The sequence below is a fragment of the Sinohyriopsis cumingii genome, chromosome 8 (assembly GCF_028554795.1).
Source record: "Sinohyriopsis cumingii isolate HCF-2022 chromosome 8, ASM2855479v2, whole genome shotgun sequence".
NCBI lineage: Eukaryota > Metazoa > Mollusca > Bivalvia > Unionida > Unionidae > Sinohyriopsis > Sinohyriopsis cumingii.
This window is the reverse complement of record NC_142968.1, coordinates 120,941,048-120,961,097: the sequence shown is the minus strand read 5'-3', so window position 1 is coordinate 120,961,097 and position 20,050 is coordinate 120,941,048.

Below are 20,050 nucleotides of genomic sequence, written 5' to 3'. Positions count from 1 at the left end.
CTTCTTTTTCTTCTGAGAGTAGTCATACTGGTCTCATTTGTATATTTTATATTAGGAGCCAATATCTGAGGTAAATTGCTGTGTTAAAAAATCCACCCCACTCTCATGCACATATAATACATGGTTCTTATTATTGTTATAGGTTTTAAGCCATTTTTCAGCACAGGATAGGCTACATATGGTGGCCAGTATATCTGATGGAGGAAGAACCTGGGAAGAACCAATGTACTGGAAGATACTGGCTAATTTTCACACATAACCACTTTGGCCATTTAATACACGAAACAAGTATATTGTTAAAACAGTATTTATAGTGCATACTGGGGTGTTCATTAGCTGATATTTTGTATTTTTGGCCGACAAGATCTGTTGATTCAGAGAATGCAATATACAAACAGTGCTAGAGCTAGTATGTTTTACTCTATATATAACAAAGTGCTTGTGCACTCTAGAAACTGGCTGAGTCCAAACCTCACCTGATTGTTGTCCAAAGTCTCTAGCACTGTCATCATATTTCAAACCAAACGGAAATTTCCTAGGTAAACAACTATCTTGCTCACAGTCTATTTAATGCCAAAATGGTTCCTGGAAAAGTCTATTTTCAGTTATACACAGAAGTTAAAAACTGTGTCATCTGCATCCCAAATTTAAGATGTCAACTTTTATCATTCTTTAAGAAAAAGAAAAGGCCAAGCAGCATAACATCTAGGTACATGGGTCAGTGTATCCCTTAGGGGTGTAAAATTGAGGGTCAAAAAAAAACCTTGGTGTCAGAACAGGGGGGTCAATTAATAAATGTGGGGACCAAGAATGTATTGACAAATTTTCATCTCACCCCTACATTTTCTCAACTGAACATAGGAAATTACAGCTTGCATAATCTCTATCTCTCTCTCTCTAAATTACAAATCAACATACATTCACAATAATCAAACAAATGCACTGATTATTTTGATTTTAGTTTATAGTTGCACTTTTAACACTTTTTTGTTGCAGTTATAAACCAAAACATTACATATAAAATGTACAAGCCAATACAAAACCCAAATAAACCTTGATAATCAAATCACAGCTAGTTTATTGCCTGTCGTGAAATCTGTACTTTGACCAGTTTTAGTTTACTTCTTCCTAATGTGTATTTATCCAAAAGTCATCGAGTTTAATGGTTCCTCTTAGCAAATTGCACTTAAACTTTTAAGTCTTTCTCTTATTGTAGCAAAGTTACAAACCAACAAATTACCTAGAAATCATTAAAAAAAACTACAATGAAAACCCTTTGTAATCTAAATACTTTTTCTTTGCAAGGTTACTTGGGTGATAATATGCTTTCCTGATACGTTGTGGAGAACAAGGACTCATTTTTGAAAATTGTTAGACACTGTAACCAAAGGATTATTCGCATTTGCAGTCTTCGCAGTCACATGTTTTTGCTATTGTTTTTTAAGGTTTAACGCCATTTTTCAGCACAAGATAGGCTATACATGGCAGCCAGTATTAATGGTGGAGGAAGAACCCAGGAAAACCCCGGAGAGAACCACATACCCATGAGAAGCTACTGGCAAGCTTTCTCACATACCCACATTGGTCAAATCCGAGACTCGAACCCATGCAGACAGAGGTGAGATGACAGTGATCCGTAATGGAGAGCGGTTTAGACCACTCGGGGCCCCAGCAGTCGCATGAACACAATTAGTCACACTGCAATCTGCAATGCACTTGCCATATTCCATTTTTCTTTAAAGTTATGCTCCACAGTGAGAGTTAGCCTGCTGTGTTCTGCTTCTTTACTTTCTTAACTGGTCATTCTGAGTGAACATCATTTTCAACTGGAGATCTTGTTCTACTCAGAAAAGCATGGAGGTCTGTTTGTCTGGACATGTTGCTGAGCCTAATGGAAATTTGCATGAGAACTCATGAGATTAGGGGAAGCTAATCCATCATAACAATGTCTATGCTTGAGCTAGACATGGTGTCATCCCTAATCCTCTTTATTAGAGATCGAACAAATCTGGATAGCAGTGCGAGAATCCTTTGCATAAAAAATACGGCAACAAAATGTGAGCATCAAATATTTTGGATGTGCACAAAGGAAAACACTTATGGGTTCAAAGGAATGTAATACCCAAATTCCAGAAATGTTTGGAATGATTTGGAGTTTATATAGAAAATGATGAACATCATCAATCCTGTTTTCTAAAGTAAAAACACAGACTTGCCCATGTATATATGGTAGCCTTGTTATCAAAGAAACTCTTGTTTAGTTCGACACCAAATACTATTAAAGTCTTTGGTAATGTGGTCATGTAGGGGCATTTACTCAAACTAAATATTAATTGTTGTTCTAAAATGTATTATTAATATAGTTCAACCAAATTCTATACCATCTTAATTGTTTAAATGCCCTACACCACAAATGTCATTAAAACAAAATCATCAATTTGGTCTTTCACAATGGTGGACATTGGGTCTAGCACAACAAATAACAGTAAATTACTATTTATTTTTGACTAGCATTCTTTCAATGTAGAGTGTGTGACATTCAATCCAGTTTGTACTGCATCACACCTTTAGGTTGACTTCATCCAAAATTGTCCAAATACTTTAACATTTAATTTTTCCATATGTATTTATTGGGCATCTAGATAACAACCTCCCAAAGGAATACAGACGTATGAGGATCAATGTAAAGTTAATAACTGCCATAATAAGGCATGTGTAATCATATTCCAAGAAACAACAACCATTACTGAAATAATCAGTACTGAACATCTACTGTACGACTTGTACTTTATATATTGAAATATGCTTTTCATATTGTTCATAACCACCAATGGGACTCATCTCAACTGAAAATCATGTTGTCACTAGGTGCTGTACCTCATTTCTGGTTGACCAATGAGAGGGCAGTATTCCATTCAGCTCAGTGCACTTACATATTATGCAGGCATGATCATAGCCATTTCAGGCAGTAGTATGGGAAAATGGTCTGGCATTCCCTAAAGGTATGATAGTAAGTGAAACTTTGTGTAGGAATACTAAGTTGAATGTCTGAGCTATATATTGGTCGAGGCTATCAAGTGATCCTATACCTTAAAATGTAGCAAATAAAGCTATCGCCCAAGACCGAACAGATGACTTGAGTTAAAAACTACTACTTAAGTAGAATTATGTTTATCAGGACATATGGCAAATGATAAAGTAATTATGTTTATATAAGGTAAAATATATTGATCTGTTTACACTAACCATACTTTATACAGAGCTTCTGATAATGCACAAATGTGCATCCCTGATGCAATAAAATTAAAAATTACAATCTAAAACTCCATCCTAAGAATCCTGTTGCACACATTTCAGTTATACAAAACACTTCTGGAGGGAACTGCAAAGGCAGTGAAGCCGGACTGGCAAGTGTTTGAATTTTGGTGCACACCTATTACATGCGTAAGGAGGACTCCTGCTGCAGTGATTTTCTGCGTCCCAGAAATAAAAATGGGTCCAAATACACATGATTAAGTGTTTCCAAGATCTCTGTCTATGATCTGTTAGTCAATGCATGCCATATTTACTATAATCTGTTCACATTTCCAAATAAGGATGCAATTTCATTATATGGCAAAAGAGTACCTGTAAACGATGCAAAGGTACTTTAATCTAAATACACCTCCCAGTTTGTTTATACCCAACTACCAATTTCAATAACGGAAATCTTTAATGCAATAAAAAGTGCACAGAACTTAGTCAATTCAATCACTGATTTATAATTTCTAACCTGACTGTGACCTGAGTGGCCCTAACACTGGCATCCTCTGTACCTTTCATGCTTAATGGACCTTTCATAGAAACACATCACATATTGCATACACTATGGGCAAGTCTCATTTCCTCTGACAACACTCTGACGTTGTTCATCCTATTTGGTAAATGCCGGATAATTCCGTAAATTTTGAGTTATCTCTTTGCACTCATGGCCATAGAAATTACACTGCTTGTTAAATCCACAGGAAAGGCAAATTTGTAGTTATCATTCTTTTCCTTTGCTTGATTTGGCATTATAAATATTGGAAGCAGACGAAATAGTATTTTCCTTCTATGTATATATATGTGTAGTCATGCATACACCCCTTTGCTGAAAATAGACTTGTCCAGGAACTGGAAATGACTGGCAAGAATGGTCATCTTTAACACTGAAAACTTCCTTTTAGAGTGAAACGCGCAGATGATAACAATATTAGGCCCTCACCCACGGACATAATCCAGTCTGAAATTGTAAATCAACAACTAAATTAACTGAATAAGTACTGTGCATCTTTTTTGTGCTTTTTGTTTTTTAAATCAATGGGGGGTTACAAACAAATGAAGAGGTAAATTCAGACTATAATATCAATATAATATTTGGGTACCAAATTTATTACACTACATGAAGTGAAGCTTGAAAAATAACAGCGTCATTCTTAAACAAGAAAATAGAGAAGTGTCCTCCATGTAGTAGTATACAGTACAACTATTCGTAGGTAAACTGTAAGCAACGATAGGAGCCCCTGTGATAACCACAAGTTTTGGTCTTAACTAAAGGGATTGCACTGGGGTTCATTACAAAGAAAATTTGGAATATCCATCCATGAATCAAGGGAAGGGGGGCCTAACCTGTAACAATATAACACCATTAGAACCCCAATCCCTTGATTCATGGATGGATACTCCAAATTTTCTTTGTAACGAACATTAGTCCTACAATGTAAGACATAGCACATGTTTTTGTTTTAGTGCTATGTCTTACTATCCAAATAATGGCCTTGTAAAGCGTGTTCCGATGTCATTAACATTTGGCAGAATATATCAACACTCTTCCACCAATTTAAGTGTAATTAATATACTTACTATGGTGTCTTCATCCTAGCGGAATGAAAATATGACACTAGCAAATGGACGCATTTTCATGTTCCATTGAAATACATTTGAATTTGTTACAATGCGACGGTAGTCGAGGTATGCCCAAGTATGTTTAAGTAGGTTCATGTAGCGGATATGTTTCTTGAACGAAACCAAATGTTGCTTTACAGTTCCAATAGGCATAATATATTTTTATTAGTTTCGTTAAAGAATAATATTTCAACTTAACCCAATTTCGGCATTCATAGCTTTCATCGCTCTCCAGCCAACTGAAATATAGACCAATAAAAACTTGAAAACAGGTCCATTTCTTTTGTGAGAATCTGAATTTATTACAGAAAGACATCAGGTTCAGTAAGGTCTGACAAAAACATTATAACTTTACTTTGCAGGAAAGCGTAGTTATTGGTTGCCACTTGTGTGATATTTATGAAAATTTGACTTTCGTTATACTGTTAGTCGACATAAAAACACGCTACACAGCGCCGTTATTTAGGCAGTAAGACCCATCACCCCCACCCCCCGAACAAAAATATCAGGTGATGTGTCCTACGTTGTAGACTATAACGAACCCGTGTGCGGGATTGGTGGTGAGGAGGAGAGCTGGAAAGACTCCAAGTGTATTTTTATTTGTTTCTCAATCACATTTTTATATAATATAACCCCTAATGTTTAAACTGCCAATACCTCACGCCAAATCTCCTCAGTATACCTACTGTACTTATATTAGCAGTACAGTACCCACTGCACAACTGTGACGAATATTACCAAGTTTCTAAGGCCTATCGCAGATGCAATTCTCATCAAAGTAGGGTTGCTCAAATTAAACATAAACACAATTTTAGTTTTCCTTCCTTCTCTATTTTTGCTTTTTTTTTCCACGACTGATTTTAGTTGTACCAATCTACTAAATTGACAAAACTACAAATTTCAGCTTCCACGAACAGACAAACCGGAAGTTGAATGTCAAAGTACGAATAATAGTCCGACTATGCACCCGTTACCATATCAATGCCTGGCCAGCTTACGATAAAGAAACAATAAAGAAAATTACACCGAATAAACACACACTTATGCTTTCGTCGTCAGTGAGAAAAGAAAACAAACACGTACACTCATATTAGCACCCCGTTTCCATCACTCTCACTATGAAAATAAAATTCTATATGAGAGAGTCCATTTTTTCTGCCTATACCGCCCTCCTCCTAGTAGAAAAAATAAGCTGGCTGAATCTCTCTTTTTGGAGCAGTTTCCGAATCTGCTGGAGTATGGAAATTCGATAGGTGCCAACCTGATTATTCTTGGAGATTTCAACTTTCACTTTGACTGTCCCGGAAACCCAAACACATCAAAATTCCTGGATTCCATTAATGTTTTCAACCTCAAACAGTCAGTTAACCAACCCACCCATAAACATGGTCACATTTTAGACTGGATTCTTCATAGACCTGATAACATTCTACGGTCTTCCCTGGTATCCCATGACCTTGCATCAGATCACCCCTGCATTATATGCCATCTTGACGTATCAGTTCCTAACCCTCCACCTTTATCTGCTACTAAGATAAAAAGATGATATGATAAAAAGAACCAAACTAATGCACGACATCCAAGCAAACCTAACAACTTGCTTACCTCCTACAGCAGAACAACTCGATAACTGACTGGGTTCATTGCTCGACAAACATGCCTCAGCTACCAAGTGTAGAGTATCAATTCAAAAGTGTTCTCCATGGTACAGCAGTGTTAGGGACCAGCTTCGCACTGCTAAAAGAGACCGCCGTAAAGCTGACAGGCTTTGGCTTTCCACCAGACTCACTATTCATAAGCAAATCTATGAAGCCGCTAAGAAGAATGTCACAAATATAGTCCATGCAGCGAAATCAGCCCACTACACTACTAAGATCATGGAAAATTTCAGCTGCAAAGAGCTCTTCGAGATTAATAACAAGCTAATGTCAAGGAACAAATCTACACCACTTCCAACTACCTTCTCTCCAGTCGACCTTCCGGACATGTTTGCAAATTTCTTCCGTGACAAAGTACAAAGCATTAGAGATAAGCTTGACACCACAGTTTCAAATGACTAGTCGTCACCAGTTGGGATACAGAATTTAAGCGGTAACCATTAGCAGCATTTGAAGAGTGCACCAAAGTCATGTGAACTTGATCCAATTCCAACATCACTGCTGCTTGAGTGCCTAGAACCAGTATTGCCTTCACTAACTGATGTTATTAATACCTCTGTCTCATCCGGGGAATTCCCAACATTTTTCAAAACTGCCATTGTAAAGCCTCTGCTGAAGAAACCAACACTAGACCATAACGATTTAAAGAACTAGCGCCCAGTTTCTAATCTCCCATTCATATCAGAAATCTTAGAAAAGGTTGTTCTATCCCAGCTTGTATCTCATCTGAATTGAAACAGTCTTTTTAGCAATGTACAATCTGCATATCGCCCTTGCCACAGTACTGAAACTACTCTTCTAAAAGTAGTTAATGACATTCTCTCTGAGTAGTGAATGGGGTCACCCTAGCGACAATGGGAATTAGCATTACAGAGACCCCTGGGTCACTCTAGCGACAATGGAAATTTAACATGGAGAAAAATCGTGGGTCACTCTAGCGACAAGGGAAATTAACATGGGAATAAATCGTGGGTCTGTCTAGCGACAAGGGAAATTAACATGGGGAAAATTGTTGGGTCACTCTAGCGACAAGGGATATGAATATGGGATTTTAAAAAAAAAACAAAAAAAATTTAAATTTAAATTTAAAAAAAAGGGGTAGGCAATTGAAAAGTCATTCTCTTTTCGAGAAATATGGGTGGCCCTGAAAAGGGCCTTTGGGTTTCTTCTTCTTCTTCTAACTCCTTAACTTCTTCCACCAAGTCCTCACTTTTTCCATTATTCCTTTCTTCTTCTTTTCCTCCTCTGGCATCCAGTCTGGATGGCCCAAGGCTCTAAACTTTTCCTAGACTTTGATCCATTTCTGATTTAGCCTATCAAAATCAGCCTGTTTCTTTTTGTTTTCCTGATCTTTTCTTTCTTTATACCATCTCTCTTTAATCTTCTTTACCTCTACCTGCATCACTTTTCTCATCAACTCCTCTCCTTTCCTCAGTCTTTCCTGACCTCTCTCCACATAACAGCACTCTGTCCCATGTGACATTTTTTCAAGAAAGCACCTGACTTTGCTTGCATTGTCAAGTGCTTCCTTTAGGCTTCCCACTCTGACATAGGTGGGATTTATCATACCTCTCAATCTCTTTTCCTCCTCTTCTATCATTCCTGCTATCGCTTCTTTTGCTATGTTTAGACATTTAGCGTAGTCCAGGTACTCTGCTATCTTCCATTCTTTTTCTAGTCTCTCCACTACATAGATACCATCTATTATCCAGTTGTATATATGTACCAAATTGTTGAACAAGTCACTTGCAACCACCATCTTCGTTTTTATTATTCCGTAGAATGGTTCGAACATCAAACCTTGTGGGTTCTTATAGTGAAAGCGCGGACGTGAAGGAAAACATCCCCTAAAAACATAAAATTGCTCTTACCTAGATCATGACCAAACATCGCGCGGACGTGAAGGAAAACATCCCCCTACTTTTCTCATTTCATATAATAAAACCCAAACTATACTCTCCGCATACGCTAAGAAACAATAAAGAAACCCATAATCTACTATTCACACTAACCTACCTGAGCTCTTACAAACACAAACACACAAACACATACACTCGCACTATAAAAAAGAGTTAGTGTTTATATTCACACTACTCTACCTACACACATTGGCAAATGGATGGTTATTTCTTTTCTAGAGTATTGGGTAGCCCTGAAAAGGGCTGTTTTTTTTTGTTTTTTTTTTTTTTTTGAACTCCAGATGCACCTATTTAATGATGGCACCTTCCTGGCCTTGCGCCACACACGCATCTTCTTCCCCAGTCTCCTTTCACCTTTCTTCTGGGGAGCGCAGAGGGAGGATGATTCGCTTCAGCACCCCAATCCTCTGTCTCGGGAATATTGTACGACATCCTCTCTCCTATTTTCTTTTCCTCCTCTTCCCTCTGTCTTCTCTCCTCCTCTTCCTTCTTTATTCTTTCCTCTTCTACTATAGCCTCCGCGGCCAGTTCATTTAACAGGCGCCTGACATATTCCAGATGTATCTGGAGTTCAAGAAGTTTGCTTATTCTGCTATTCATTCTTGTGTTGATCAATCAACAAGGGTAGCTAGACTGCCTAGCGAGTTTCAATTTATAGTGAAAGCGCGGACGTGAAGGAAAACATCCCCCTAAAAACATAAAATTGATCTTACCTAGATCATGACTAAAGAAACAACGCGCGGACCTAAAAGAAACACTCACTCACTTTTTATGCTACCCATCACTATTTTAAAATTTTTTATAAATCAATTCAATAGACTATCCACATACGCAAATCAATCCAATGTAACCCCAAATATACACCTCAAACACCAAAAAAAAAGACATCATTTTAATCTACTATCCACACCAACGTACGTGAGCACTTACAAGCACACAATCCTATACACAAACACATACCCTCACATTTTTTAAAAAAGACTTAGTGTTTATTTTCACACTACTCTACCTACACACATTGGCAAATGGATGGTTATTTCTTTTCTAGAGTATTGGGGTAGCCCTGAAAAGGGCTGGGTTTTTTTTGTTTGCTATGGCAATCTTTTTTTAGTTTCTAAGAATGCGATGTCCTCTGAGGATAGACTTTCTGGCGATAGGTCTGCTTCTTCGGAAAGAGAAGAAGAACTCTTTGGTGTTGATACGGCAATCGACAAAGCCTCTGTCAGGTTCAGGTTGCTGCTGCTGTTGTTGTTGTTGTTGTTGTTGTTGCTGCTGTTGCTGCTGTCTCTGAAGTCTGTACTTCTCTGTCCATTCTTCTTTCTCCCTGTTCACTACTTCTCTGAAGAGCTCTTCTATCAGGTCTTCAGTGACTTTTAACATTCTCACATTCTCTATTTCTTCTGGCTTCGGTATCAGACTGTGTCTGACCCTATGCAAATTCACGTAGGCTTCGTTGAGCTTAGCTAGTTTGGAGCACATCTTCGTAGGAGGATGAGTCGACAATGGATGGTTAGACTGGAAACAACCCCGGTTCTTAAAGTCAAAGCGCGGACGTGAAGGAAAACATCCCCCACGGTTTTCGAGTCGCAACGTTCAATGAGTGTCATGAGAGGGATAGTAAGAAATTAAAGAGCATCAATCCAACATTCTTATAGCTAAACAAAAGACAAAGGCATTTTTTTTCAAAACACAACATTTTTTATTCAAAAATCACTTAACACTAAACAACAACTCTAACATTTTAAACAATAATCCAACATGATAACATCAAACAATTTTTTCAAAAATGACAAACATTTTTTCTCAATTCACAGTCTACTTTAAACAGGGCTGACAACGTTGTGAATGAAATTGTGATTTCCACTGTTGGAAGTCATTAGGCCATTGATGGACACTACGTTTCCTAGCTTGAGACAAAAGATAAGTATAATGGTCACAAAACCATCGATCTACTTTCACATCGTTTCTAGAAGAAGAACGAGGATCAAAATGAGTCACTAAATGTTCTAAGGAATAACCTAGGCTGCGATGATGCAGAAAATACACACAGTACTGTCCACACACCAAGGAATCTGTGCCTTGTAATTTCACATTATTGAATCGGGTGGTCTGAGCATTTCTTCTCATAAAGTCAATAATATCGTCTTCCAAAGGGGGCAATCCGTACGAATCGAAATATTCCACACATCCTTCTTGAGGAAAGTAAACGGCTACCCAGTGGGTTCCTGGGAGATGACTGTCGTCCGTGTTGATCACGTAAGCTAGATGGTCTTTAGGTTTGCGATGAGGGAGTTCATCTTTAGCACAGGCAACAGGATTCCAAGAAGACGTATACGAACTGTGGTTCAAAAGGTAATAAAGTTCCCAGGTATCCATGTTTTTTTTTTCTTCTTCACAGGTAATAATACGTTGTCAATTCGATCCTGACTTTTTGCTTGAAAATGTCTGACAAATAACCGTTTCTTCTTTTCGTCTCCTCACTTTGATTCAGGAGAGCTTCGATACGATGGATCTCTTGAGTGGTTAATGGTGGACAAGAATGTTCACGCAAGTCTTTATACCACTGGTGTAACACGTCTTCGTCCGAGATGAGACTCCAAGCTTCGTCCAGATACTCGTCCAATTTTTCTTCTTGACTCAACATCAGGCATTTATCGTGTTGAATTTGACTGGGATGAGCGTTTTGACATCCATAGCAATTTTTCTTGATCAGTTCCGTCATTTTTTCGACCAAGTGTTTGGCAAAACAGCAGACTAAATGGGCTTCTTGTTCTGGCCATCTCGACTTCATCATGATATCTTCTTCGTCTTTGTCTTGGGATTCTTCCACAGTTTCCTCACATTCCATCTTTAAAGTTTCTCCACTAGGTAAAGAGGGATAACAGTCTTCCATGGTTTCTAGTAATCTAGGATGACTTCTCTCAAACTGTTGATTTCTATGGTATTATCGAATTCTACATACAGGATGGCGTTCACTGTCGCGTCCAGTGGCTTTGCAAACTGAAGTTCCACACGAATCTGGCCAGATTTTATAGGGTGGAAATGTCCCTCGTCGCTGCCTTGGTCTGGAGTGAAATTGAAAGCCCACAAAGCGTAGTCTCCTGCATAATCCTCGTACGTAATGCCGTGACTGGTGTTGGTTCCTAACTGTCCCGTGGCTTCGTACAAGGACAAGTACGACCTCAAATAATTCCCGTCACCAAATTTAGGTTCGAAAGGTCGGGTACACAAGGTCTTGCCATTGCAACTGACTTCGATCTTGGACACGTCAAAGTGTTGAAAGTAGAAAGGATTTTTAGCGATAGCTCCGTTGAAGGCTGTATTCTCGACCATACCAACGATTAAACGTTTGGGTAACTGTCCTTGGAACAGATGATCTTCGATCATGGATCGCTGTCCCCTAGGAATGGTGAAGGTTTTCACTTCTACGCGTCGGATGGGATACTTGGCGGTCGTTCTGCTCAACGTCTGACTGATGTCGTTTCCCACTTTAGGTAACACTTCCACGCGGCGTACGTAGAGTCTGGCTTCTTGGATTTTGGTTTTGTAATTATCGTCACTATCAGCTATTAAATGGAAAACGGTACTGCTGCGATTCAGTCTCAGGCGCACATCCACCCCGTTCAGCAAATATTTCTCTTGCAACCACATGTCCAAATGCAAACGATCCATCAGTTCTAAACTCTTTCCTTCTTTGATTCTGTCTCTTCGTTCTACAAATCCATCATTGTTGTCTTTGGTTGTATTAGTTTCGAATGTTTCAAATTTGCCTGCTTCGTCAGCTTCCCATACCACACAGGCATTGAGATGAGTGTTCTTGGCATCTATTCCATACGTCAAGAGATTTTCCAGGTACGCTCGATAAGGGTAAGTATCCATGCTGCTACTGACTAGTTTGTTATTCAAGTACAAGTCCACTCCGCTAAACAAGGAATGCATGAAATTGTTGACGGGAGCTACTGACTCAGTGTCTATAGCATTTCCATCCTTATCTTGAACTTTGACTTTCAAGTACAAGTAACTGCTATTCAGATCAATGTAATCTTCGGGCTGTCCTTTGATTTCAAACTCGATGGGAGCGGAATCGGTCAATGAGGAGACGGGATGAAATTCCACCCACTGGGATTCTTGCATCGTCATCATGGTGGGGGGCATGGCAAACAGATCCAGTTCCGTCTTGGAACAGGCGCAAGACTCTCGGTGCATCATTTTTTTGTCTCTTTCTCAATAATCGAAAACGTCTAAGTCTCGAACGGTTCTTCTTTTCTTGGCCTTTCTCGCTTGAAGTCTGGTGAAAGGGTGTTTTCTTCGTCGTCTCTTTCTGCCTTGTCCTTGCTGAATGCCTGACTCGGTAGCGTGCAGGGCATTTATAGGTGTGTCTCGTCGACCTAAAATGTCTTTGCCCGTTTGTAACAAGACATTTTTGCCAGCCCTCATGAAGGCTTCTTTAGGATTTTGTTTGTCGATGATGACATTTTGGAGAAATTCTTTGCCTTGCGTCAGTGCCGCATCTTTCAAGGCGTGCAATCCGCGTGTCACCATCGGTTTAAACACCGGGGCTACCGAACGAAAGGCCGATTTTAACATATCTCCTAAACCGTGTCCTCGCTGTCGAGCAACCCCTCGGTACACTGGATACATGACTTACGAGTCGTGAGAGAACCGTTTTCGAAAATGGAGTTTCACCGTGACTTTTCCTTTGGTGAATGGAATATTGTGTCCTAGATCTCCTTTTATAGCAATTTTGACCGTGTCCAAATACGACTTCCTGACGGGCAAATAGTGAGGATGGACAAATTCGCGGTGGACATGATAAGTGTTCCCACCTTCCTGGTCACTGGTCGTGGCACTATCCACTTTGAAAGGAATGACACGCAGTAACGGCACAGAGGTGTGTCCCACCACGTTGTACTCCACCACATCGGAGTACACAAAGATCAAATTCAGTCCTTGGTTCAGTTCTACAGGGAATCGAAAAAATTTGTAAAATTCCGTATTGCTGTTGATCTTCGGTTTAAAATTTGGAGCTATTTTTGTGTCTCCACCTAAAATATCAAACAAGTCACGATTAAAACTGATGGACAACGTTTGTGTGTCCTGAAATTTCATCAGTAAGCGACGAGCCACTTTATGGTATTCCAGGGTGACACATTTTTTGATTCTGTTCAGGGCTTTGCCAAAGGCTAACTCGAACCTGGAATCAATGGTGTCCACCAAATGTTGGCCACTAAAATAAAACCCTGCCGGAATTTTCAAGGTGTAGATATTGAAGGGTGAATTGTTGGATGGTCTTGTGTCCCCTGAAAACCCGATTTCATTTATGGTTTATTGCAATTGTTGGTTCAGGATTTCGACCTCAAAAGTGTTTTGCTTTTCAGTGATGTTTTGGATTTGTGTAGGGTGAATCATTTCTACCAAAGCCACTTCCCAATGGGCTTCGTAATCTAACTGGATGGCCTGAGGTAATGTGGCCGTGTAACAGCACAACGTGTTGTGGGGAAACACCTCCATGGAACTGTCACTGGGTAAGGTTAAGTAAAATTGGTTTTGGTGACTCATAATTCCAGAGTTCTGTGGCTGTCCGAGGGGTTACTGGATGTCAGAGGCGTGTCTCCGCTCAAAATGGGGTTCTGGTTGTGGTTGGAGTGGTGACTGGCACTGGCACTGGACACAAGGTTCCCGTGGTTCCCGTTGGAAGAGAATTTCAGGGAGGGATTGGGAAGCAGGTAACCGATGCAACTGCTCAATAAAATGGTCCACAATTGTTTGTCTCCTTGTTGCAAACTCAAATTGGCAATGGCTGCCCCGATGACACAATACACCACGAAGATTTGACAGAAAAAGACGATTTGCGTTTTAGGCACACGTTCTCCACACCACACCCACAAGGGTTGTTTTTGTAAATCTTGCACAGAAGAACTAGGTGAAGGAGGAGTGGTCGACGTAGCTGCGTCTGCTGTGTGAAAGGGCATAATGGTCACTTCTTTTTATAGTCGATGACTTGCGAAGCGTCGATCCAAGAATCAAAACTGGGTGGATATCCTTTCCAACGTACTTTGACTTCTTTGACACGTCGTTTGCCCACTTTACGGGTTCTGCGTTCGAGAATGCTTTCGATGTCGTACACGTCGTCTTCTTTTTTGGTGACACGTTGTAACTCGGGCAAATAAAACGTTCCTTTGAGCACTTCTCCGTTCATGTCTTCCAATTTATAGACGGCAGGATGACGGCCATGCACTCGTCCAGTGACGCGAAACAATTCGGTTGTCCAGTTAGGTAAGTAACCTTTGTCGAAAGTGCGTTTGGTTTTGCCAATGCGCACCCAATCTCCTACGGTCAACTCTCCACTTTTCTTGGGGACAGCCCTCGTCGGGGACGTACCAAACAGGCGCTCAAACACCAGCACTTCGTTCTCGGGAGTCACTTCTTGCGGGGCACGTCCGATGCTTCGATGGTAAGATTGGTTGTACGCTTGCACAAGGTGCGGTAAGATGTCGATGTACTTCAGAGTGTGGTGATGCGTAAAATATTTCCACATGCGTTCTTTCAAAGTGTGTTGAAAACGTTCCACGATGCTGGCTTTGGTTTCGGGATTCTCGGTGGTAAAAAAATGAATGTCACGTTTCTTTAATTCTTTTTGGAAAGCTTGGTTCAGAAATTCGGTGCCTTTGTCCGTTTGCCATCGAAGAGGGTGACGACCGCTTTGTTTCAACACCCGTTGTAGAGCTCGCACTAACTCGCTGCTCGATTTGGAAGTCAAGGGCACGACCCAGGCAAATTTGGAAAAGACGTCGATGACACAAAACAAATATTTGTAGCCACGATTGTCGCTGGCCAAATGAGAGACATCGGCTAAATCGGCTTGCCATTGATGATCGATGCCTTCCACTCGGGTGCGACTTCTGGCAAACTTGCGTCGAATGGGTTTGTGTAAAGTGTAGGTAGCTTGTTCTTGTAACCATCGTTGCACTTGAGGTAAACGGAGACTTTTCAGTCGAGTTTTGGCAGCACGATACAATTTTTGAACTCCTGCTTAACCTGCAGGATGGGAGGGATCGTAGTAAATGCTGGCTAAGACTTTTTCCATTTTTTGTGTTTGTGTGTTAAGAAGGCACCCACTCTTGGAAGATGCTACTCTTTTTCTCTTGGGGTATTTTCTTGGATTGCAATGCTTTGCGTGTGCGACTGGCAATAGGTGTCGAAGAGGAGGATGTCTGAGCGGGGGATATCGGTTCTTCTTTCACTTCTGTCTTCACTTCTGTCTTCACTTTCTTTTTCTCTTGTGATGAAGAAGGGGTGACCAACATCTTTTTAATCCATCCAATTCTGGAGGTAGGTGGTGTTGTTAACTTGCGTACTTTTTCTGGTGGAGTTTGAAACCCTTCTTCTTCTTCTTCTCCTTTTTCTGTCTTGGTCACTGGTAGTGGTGGTACTGGTACTGCTGGTACTGGTACTGGTGATGGTGCTGGACTTTTCATCAAGGTCTTAAAATCTTTCAGAGTGGGTAGCGCTGTTTCGTCTAAAGCTTTCTGGTGAAAGAGTTGCAGTCGTTGCAAGAATTGACCGTACTTTTGCGATTTTTCTGTTTCGGACAAATCTTGGCGATCCATCAAGGACTGCAATTCGTGTTGTAACTGGGACATCTCACTCAAATTGGGATTGGGAGTTAAATGCGGGGTGCGTTGTTCTTGCCAACGATGGTATTCCATCCATCGTTTGTAAGGTACTAAAGCTAGTTTTCGTCCTTCCATGGGGTTGTCAGGGGTCGATTCTGAGATCTTGGAACTTCCGAGGCCTTTTTATCTTGCTCCCACCAGTCCTCCCAACATGGTTCCGAAGACTCCTTTCAGTATGGGGCCTAACAAGAGAGGCAAAATGCCTCCACGTTGGACCAACATCTTCTTCTTTTGACGAATGGGAATTTTCTTTTGAACCATTTGGCGAATAACGTGACGATGTTTGCTTAAGCATTGTTTCTGGTGTTTGGACAAAGGGATCGTGCCTTTCAAGACGTTCAAACAACATTCACACACGGTATTGATGACCTCTTTGGAGGCCGATTGAATGAGTTTTTTTCGTAGGGGTGGAGAAGCTTTGGACAGGACAGATAACATGTCCCCATGTTTGACTAAACGTGGTGGTAGTCCTTTCCTTTTCTTTCCTTGGGGTTTTCTGGAGGGTGACATCTTTGCGTCTTCAGGAGTACCAAAAAAACACTGATACCCCCGACTTGGTCACAGGCCTTTTTTATACTGGAACGCGTCGCCACTGATTGTCTTTACGTCGTATCAATTTGAGGACAGGCATGACACGTCGTGCAGGGGTACGCAACGGACTAAATCGAGCCAGTTCTTGCTTGGACAAATCCAGTAAACTTTGTAACATGCCCGATCTTTCTTGGACTTTGATTTTGGGAGAAGGTACTTTGTGAGCAGCAGTCACTGCCACTAAATTGGAGGGTCCTGCCACTGGGGAAGTTCTTTTGGGGGTCATCACCGGAGAAGTTCTTGGTGTAATCAACGTCTCCAAGTACTCTTCAGTTCTTGGTGTCATCAACGGAGAAGTGGATGAACGTGAGGATGCCGGATACGCAGTCACCGCCGTGGCAGATCGTGGTTTGCGAATGTAAGGTTGCGTCCTGGCCGAAGTGCCTCTCTTGCGACTAGTTTTCTTCTGTGGGCTTTTCTTTTTCTGGGGACTTTTTCTCTGTTTCTTTTTCTGGGGGCTTCTTTTCTTTTTTCGGGGTGGTGGTGTCTGTTCAGAGGAGGGTCCCGCCACTGGAGCAGTTCTTCTTTTTGGGGACCTGGTCGTTTTCTTCTTGGGGCTTCGTTGGACTTTTTTCTTGGGGATAACTTTGGGGGCATTAGGATCCCATCTTAAGAGTGAGCGAATGATGACCCCTCCTAGAGTACCACTCCCTCCAGGTTTCAAAATGATTTGTTTTTTGGTTTGAGTGTCGATGCGGGGATCGGCCAGTTGGACCAAAGCGACTTTGTTTGGATCGAAAAAGCGTTGGGTTTGATGATGAATCTGAATGATTCCTTGGAGTATTTGACGTGCCGTCACCGTGAACCATCGTAAGACTTCTTTAAGACTAGCTTCTAAGACACGAGCTCGTGTTTGTGGATTTTTTTCTCGACTGATGCCATACAAGGCACGAATCAATTTGACGGGAAGATGCGACTGAAGGGACGTCATGTTTACACTGTGTGAGACAGACGAAAAAAGGTCTGAGGTTTTTATAGATTTTTTTTTATGTGGAGTGAAATGAAGTCGAGGACGGAGACGTGTACAGGACAGGCCCTCCGTCTCGGCACCAGTGGTGAAACAAGTGGGTACGAAATAGCAAATCCTCGGGAGTCGTAGGTTTCAAATCGACGAGTAAATAGGCGTGTGGCGTTTGAGTGGCATCGTCGTACGCCTGAGTCAGCCAAGACGTTCCTAACTGTTTGGCTAAGACTTGCACTTGCGATTTATCTCGAGGGCTTTTAAACAAGACTACGTAATGCGCATTGAGACTGATGGTGCGATGGGCTTTACTTTGTTGAAACAAATTTTGGGTGATGTAAACGACACTGGCATTACGGTGATGCCCTTTGCACGTGAACCACAGTTTAATTTCTTCTTCGTCTTCTCCTAACATGTCGTCGAAAATGACCAAATGGGTTTGACGGGAGTCAGAGACGATGCCGTCGTCTTCTTTAGGAATGCCTTCCACAAACACGATGGAATCGCCTTGACTTTCTCGCAAGAGGCTGTACGCCGATTGCCACTCTTTGTAACACCACACGATCCGCTGAGGTGGCCGATGGATGAAATGATGTTTATGTTCAAACGTTTGACGAATTCGGTTTTGCCTGAACCGCTAGGTCCGGCAATGAGCATGTTAAAGGGATGGCGAAGATACAAAGCCTCCCAACTGGCACGATCTAAGTGTTCGTCGATGACTTTGACAGTGGAGGATGAGGGAGCAGAGACAGCAGAGGTAGCCATAGTGTGAGAAATGTCACTTGTGACACGAAAACAAACAAGACAAGAGTTTATATACTTTTTCAGAACACGTTTATTGAATGTTTTTTTCAAACATGAATACGAAAGACAAAAATACATAAAAGCCAAAGGCTTAAGTACAAGGATAAAAGGCACATGATAACCATTAACGTGGAATAAACACAAGTGTCTGTACAACCACATGTTTTGGGTAATGTTCTAACCAGTTCTATAGTAGGGGGTAATGTCACACAAGTGTCCTCCCGAAAGGGTCTTTCAGGCCTGTCCACGACAGTCCCGTCCTGGGTGACGGGTTCTTCTGGCACCGTCACTAACACGGGTTGAAAAGTAACTTTTTTCCTTGAACAACTCTCGTGCATACTGGGCCACTTCTTGGGTCCAAGCCTCAAAACCCCATTCTTTCCAGGCACGGACATCTGTCCAATGGGGATGTAAGTCACAAGCTACACACACATCGTCATACACGTCTTGGGTAGCTAAAAGTTGACGAATCTTTTTTTCCTGTTGAGGTCGAGAAGTATCCAGATGAAAACGCAAGGCTTTGAGCAAAAGGAGTTTTTCGTGACCATTTAAGGCCATTGAGGTGGTAAGTACTGATCGTAAAGAGTCCACAAAGAATCGGCTGGTAAACGAAATCCCAGAAAACAAGTCACTAAGACACACACCACTTGTCGTCCCAAATTGAATGGATACAGTTCTTGTAATAATCGATGGTAATGATCCACGGTTTGAATATGGTCATTGAATTCCTTCCACGGAATCTGTTCAATGACATGTGACATAAGTCGTGGCATGGCAGCCTGTTTTTATATTCTCTTTTTTTCGGATGCAATACACGTACTTTCTAGCCAGAAATCTTCGTTCTCCAGTAGGGAATTTAAATGTTACATACTGTAACCGAAACGTCAGAGTTCGTTTAGAAGTTTCGTCTTCCGCTAAGCAGATTCCACGTAACAAATGTTGGTAATCCTTTAACTCGTCTTCCTCAATACGTTGCAGTAAGTGAATGTCGAAGTAACCAAAATTATGAACATGTACATCATTGGCGACCTCAAAGTTTTGAACAATGTCTGACCACTGAAACAATTTCTGACGAATCAGTTTTCTTATACCATTCAGGTACCAGTGGTTAAAGATCTAGTGACGTAACGGATGCAATTGTTCTTTACGTTTGACTTGTATTTTCACCAGCTCTCGGTAAATCCTTTCTCTCAACTCCTCAGGCAAGCCCAAAATGTTCTCTTGTAAAGTATCCATAAGTATATACACTGTTTTTGGAATCGTTGGGTGGTGGCCAATAGCCTCGTTTAACTTTGTGCCTAATGTAATATCCACTCATAATCAGTCTTCTTGTACTTTGGAACAGAGCATAATTTAAAAACGGTTGAATCACTTTGCGTTTGCGTTTCACTTGTATTTTGATCAGTTCTCGGTAAATGCGTTCTCTCAACTCCACAGGCAAGGCACGAATGTTCTCTAGCAAAGTATCCATGAATAGGTCATACTAAATCCTCTTTGGTCTGAAACAAGAAATGTACT